Source organism: Condylura cristata, unplaced genomic scaffold (genome assembly GCF_000260355.1).
Source record: "Condylura cristata isolate star-nosed mole 26May11 unplaced genomic scaffold, ConCri1.0 scaffold00022, whole genome shotgun sequence".
In the NCBI taxonomy this organism is placed as follows: Eukaryota; Metazoa; Chordata; class Mammalia; order Eulipotyphla; family Talpidae; genus Condylura; species Condylura cristata.
The window spans coordinates 11,128,795-11,133,996 of NW_004567123.1; the positions used below are offsets into that span (position 1 = coordinate 11,128,795).

Below are 5,202 nucleotides of genomic sequence, written 5' to 3' on the forward strand. Positions count from 1 at the left end.
AGACAAGTATGACAAAATGCAGAGAAACCTAGTAAAGTTAATTAACTTTATCATCACAATTTTCCCCAGCTGTCTATTAGTAGTGTTTCCACAAAGAGAAACTTCCCCATCACGCTAATAATTCTTTGACTCATAGTCAGGGTGATATAAATGTAATGTATCATTGTATTTTAAATAGCAAATCTAATTAGTCACCTATGGCATTGTCACTGAGAAGCACAAAGAACAACACCCTTTTGAAGACTTTGTCAGTGCGAGGGAGCAATACTGACAACTAGAGAAGAACGAGATAGCAATAGGAACCCATTGCTACTTATTTTGGAAATCTTCATCCATCTTTTTCCAGCTGTCGAGATGATATCTGTGGGAGATCATCACTGGCTTCCTTTTCTCTACTTCATCAATCATCATCACTTAGATGTCCTTTTCTGTCTGAGTTTTCTTCAGATCTGAAGGGCTTGTGTGCCGATTATTTAATTGGCAGGTAGATACAAAAAATACCAGGAGGGTAGGGACATGAGACAGGATAGGGAAGACAATATAGAGTAGAGGTTGTGTCATCAAGCAAATTATCCTGTGGGTAAATGAAGCTCCATCTGAAACTCTCTAGGGGATAGAGAACCACAACCCGAGAGTTGTTCTCTACAAGGGAGAAGGAACTGGGCAAATAAACATCAACCTTCTGTACTACATGGTGTATGATCACTTCTGGGAATTGTTTTGATTCCCTTATATGCAAGTCTCAGAGACTCATAGGTCAGAAAAAAGATGAACTCAGGAAGACAGCACTGGGTTCATGCAGGAAGCAACTTGTGGAGTGCTGAGAGGTTCAAGCATGATTTAAAGGCAAATGTTAAACTTAGTAACCACATTGTTTTTATGCTCATGAAAATCCTTAGTCCCGGGGTCTGCCACACTATCCCAGTTGAAAAAGTTTCTTCTGGATGCACTTTCTTGTTCAGACCTAAGTGAATCAGGGTTTATGGAGCAGATCGAATCTGAGGTCCCCCGGAGGGTCTCTTTTGGGTCTTTTCTTAAGTGAGGAAAGAATTCAGCATCCAGGCAGAGTTAAACAGCAAAGCAAGAGATTTAGTGATAGATGAGAGAAAGAACATGAAAGCTCTCTTAGCAGAGAGGGATCCTGAATGCAAAGCTCTGAAGAGCTGAAAAGCAGTTCCTCTTTGGTTGTGTTTCTTCCTGATTGGGTGGGCCCATAAGGTGGAGGAAGGTGGTCTCGTACTGAGACCCACTGAGTTTGCCCAATTTACCCGGTTTACATTTCCGAAACTAGCTTTGGTCCATTGCTTTAGCACTGTGTTATTGTGTTGGAGTTCAGAACACTCCACGCTTTACTGTTTGTGGGGTGTCTAGGTCTGCTCTGCAATCAGGCTGATAAATAGACCTAAGGCACTTGGGCTTGGGGGGTTGGGTGGGATGGGGTGCTGGATGTCCCCCTAGCTCCAACGGATTGTTTCTCAATTAGGCTGATAAATGGGGGCACCGTGTCCTACCTACTGCCTGTACCCATTTCCTAGCTTTCCCTTTATTAACATATGCATAGATAATGTTAACATTAATACATAAATATGTTTCCATTGTATTTGTTCTACAAACCTGTAGCCCTGCATCATTCTAATCAATACAATGGATTTTTAGGCAACTCCCCCTCCCCCAGTTAAGTGGTTCTTTATTATAAATATGTATTCTTCAAACTTCAGCCAGGCCCTCAATGTGGTTCACAGTGATCCTCCCGGAGAGACCCCTTTCCAATTTCCATTTTCAAAGCAAATACTCCAAGCCTTTCTTCTTCTCCTCTAACCCCTCTCTCCCTTTTTATTTCCCTCCCTCTCTCCAAACTTATGACTTTTATGATCTCCATTTATTTTTGCACAAGCAGGAATATAGAAAAAAAAAAAACCTTTACAGGGTTCCTACAGATTTCTAGCTGAGAATACATTTCCCTATCCATTCCCTCCTATGCTGAGGACTTGATCTACCAATTTCCCTTATTCACCTACGCATCTTTGATTTTTCCTATTATCCTTTCCCAGGAACATATAAACTTGTGCTAAAGGTAACATGCTTGCCATAGTGACACAGTTGAAGGTGTACACACACACACACACACACACACACACACTTATTTTAGACCCAGCAAATAGCTCTGAAAGATATTCTCTGTTTCACTCAGCATGCTCTAAAATTTATGCACTGTGTTAACTACATTTTGGTGTATATTAATCTACCCCAAAACATAACATTAAAAAATAACACAGTTATTTAACACAACTGTGGTTAGAAATCTGGGCAGAGCTTACATTGCTATTTCTGGCTCAAGGTCTCTCATGAATTTCTATCCATTTCTGCTATATCCATTTCTCTGGTGAACTGAATTCCTCTTTGAGGCTGCAGAATCAATTTCTGATATGTCTCAGAAACCTGGCTCCTGGCAGAAGACCTTAGTGTTTTTGCTTTTTTTGTTTGTTTGTTTTTCCAGAAAAAAACCTGGTTCTACCTACATGGTCTCTTCTTGTGGTTACTGAAGTGACAGCCTGCTTCGTCACTTCATAGGTGAATAAGGGAAATTGGTAGATCAAGTCCACAGTTCCTTCCATATTCCAGTCTCAAATCGTACCGTCACTTCATTCTATTCCATTGAAGTGAGTTTGCTAAACCAGCTCTCTCCGGGGAGGGAGTTCTATGGGAAGATCAGTAAGTCCTGAATTGACCCCACCCACTGGTGCTTAATAGACTCCTCCCCCACCTCCCTGAGGGGAGGGCTCAGGCTCCAAGGACTACAATTCCCAGAATGCCATGGGCCTGCCATGACTTGACTTTTTGAAGAGGGGATTGATGGGAACTAAGGGTGGAGCTCAGCAGCCATTCTCAGCCATGGTCTGCGGGTTTTGCTTGACTTCAGCGACCCATGCAATCCTAGACAGCTTGACTGGTAGGACGCATTAACCAATTACTATCTATTTTCATTTCCGTTGTTGAAAAACAAAAAATAACTTTTATTAACTTTTCAGTGTGTGCTTCCCTTGGGTCTCATTCTGAGGTTTTTTGTTTTTTTTTTTCTTTAAACATGCAGATAGGACTCAAATCCAAGCCATCCCATTTCCCTTTCAGGTTTCCCTGTAACAGCCCCACCATTTGAAAGTAAGGGTATGAAGGAATTGAGTGCATGTTTGTCACATGTTCTTTATCCATCTTTGTTGTCTTGTCCTCGTATTTGTTTTTCGAGTGTCTCAAGACCAATCATGACCTCAGTTAGCAGACCAACAGTAATGGTCTTAGCTTATGGAGAAATATGAACCTTGTAGTGGGGGAAAATATTGCAGTGAGGTGGAGACACAGGGATGGAAAAAATCACCAAAGACAGTGGAAAACAGAAAGGGCGGCTTTATTGAAATGCACACTAAGAGAAGCACTGGGAGAGACAGAGGTCTGTGCAGGAAGAGTGATGTGAGGTGAGGCTCTTTTCTACAGTTTTTCAGCCTTTGGGCAGCAGTTTGCACCATTTATTGGCTGCAGTGTCTGGTTTCGGGCAGTGGTTGGGGCAGAAAGGGGAGGGCTCCGCTGCTGCAAGGCTGGTGCTGGCTGATTTTTCCTGTAAGCGATTGGTCCTATGGCCTGTCCTTACGCTGCCTTATCAGTTTCCTTATCTGTTCCAGCCTCCCAAACCTGCCTGCTGGGCAAGGAGTGGGAGCTGAGTTTTAAACAAACCTCCATTCTAAGAACTCAATTTTTGTGGAACATATTTATTCTTTTTCTCTGGAAATGACTTCTTCTTATTCCTCCTTTTGTCTCTTCGCAACACTTGCCAGTAGCGTGCCCTCAGGTGTTTCCTGTGAGGCTCCATATGAGGGGCCATATACACGCCCAGGAAAACACTCTCTGTGCAGATGTTCTCAATCCCCTATTTAAATCACAGCGCTCTCTCCATAGCTTCAAGTTGTGCTGTCCCTGCTATCTGCTCCATATCTCCTTCAGCCCTTCAAACCCAAGACTCTTCTGTCCTCTCTCCAGTGCTCTCTGCTTCCAGGGAGAGGATTCGGCATGTTCAAACGTAAATACATTTTTTTTTTCTTCTTGTTTTACTAATGAAAGGTGCTTTACTTGAGAATACAATACTTATTTGAATGATCACTCAAGCTCTTTGCTCTAAATATATAGTGTGTGAGATGCTCTCATTGGAAGAGCATGCTAGTGTTTTCCATCCTAATTTGCCCCAGGACTAACTAAGACAGAGCTGACCCAGGACCTGCATTGTGTTTGCTTTCCCAGGTGTAGAAAAAAAAATTGAACAGGAAACTCCAAACACTTCAATAAAGTATTTTGTTCTGGATCTTGTACTGGCAGACTTTAAATTAACTTTTCCTCACATTGAAGTGGTAAAGTCCAGTTTTAATTTTGGTTTTGGAGTTTGGCCATCTTTAGTTCAACAACAATTTGACATCTGTTGACATATGTTCAGTCCTTTAGAATTCTGTGGAATTGCAGGCCAGAAAGTATCCTTTTATTACTCTTGTTATTTGTATTTATATTTTCCCTGGGGCCTTCTTAGGTGAATGATTAGTAAGGTTATATTTGGATATTACTGGATCCTAACCCAATGTCATCTCAATTATTGCCAAAAAGTGTAATCTTAAATTATTCTCTCCTCCCCCAGAAATTGCACCTTCCCCCAAATCTTGGTGAATAATATCAATATTCACAAGCCACTCAAGACAAAATTAAATTTACCCTACAGCTTTCCTCTAATGCACTGCCAAAGGCAAACTACATAAAATACGTCTGACACCAAATATGTGGGTTTTCCACACTAACACTACTTCTCTGCAGAAACCAGTTGGGTGTCCTACAGTCTAAATCAGTTCTGCCACCAGGCTGAGGGAGGAAAAGACCTCACAGGTTCATGCCTCTGCCCCACAATTCAGATGCCAATCAGAAGTTGGGTCCTTAGGCTACCTGTACATTTTGTGTGGGCTAGATGGAAGTCAGGGGTTCTTACAGGCACCTCTCCAGGTTCCAGCAATTTTGCTGTAGTAACTCACAAAACTCAGGGAAACACTTTTATACATAAAGGATACCAGAGAAAAGCCAGATGAAAAGGTACATAAAGTTTGGAAAGGTCCCAAGCTTCTAGAAGTGTTCCAAAAGACAAGAGCTTCGTCTCATGGAATTTGGCATGCAGATGTA

General features: G+C 41.8%; 1 long non-coding RNA gene across 1 annotated transcript in view; it reads left to right on the forward strand.

Moving 5' to 3' along the window:
* Positions 1-2,879: 2,879 nt before the first annotated feature.
* The window catches only part of LOC105853954, a 310,503-nt gene continuing 308,180 nt past the window's right edge, over positions 2,880-5,202 (forward strand). Inside the window, exon 1 of the long non-coding RNA XR_001145691.1 lies at positions 2,880-2,950. This is a non-coding gene — a long non-coding RNA (uncharacterized LOC105853954). The remainder of the gene's footprint in view (positions 2,951-5,202) is intronic.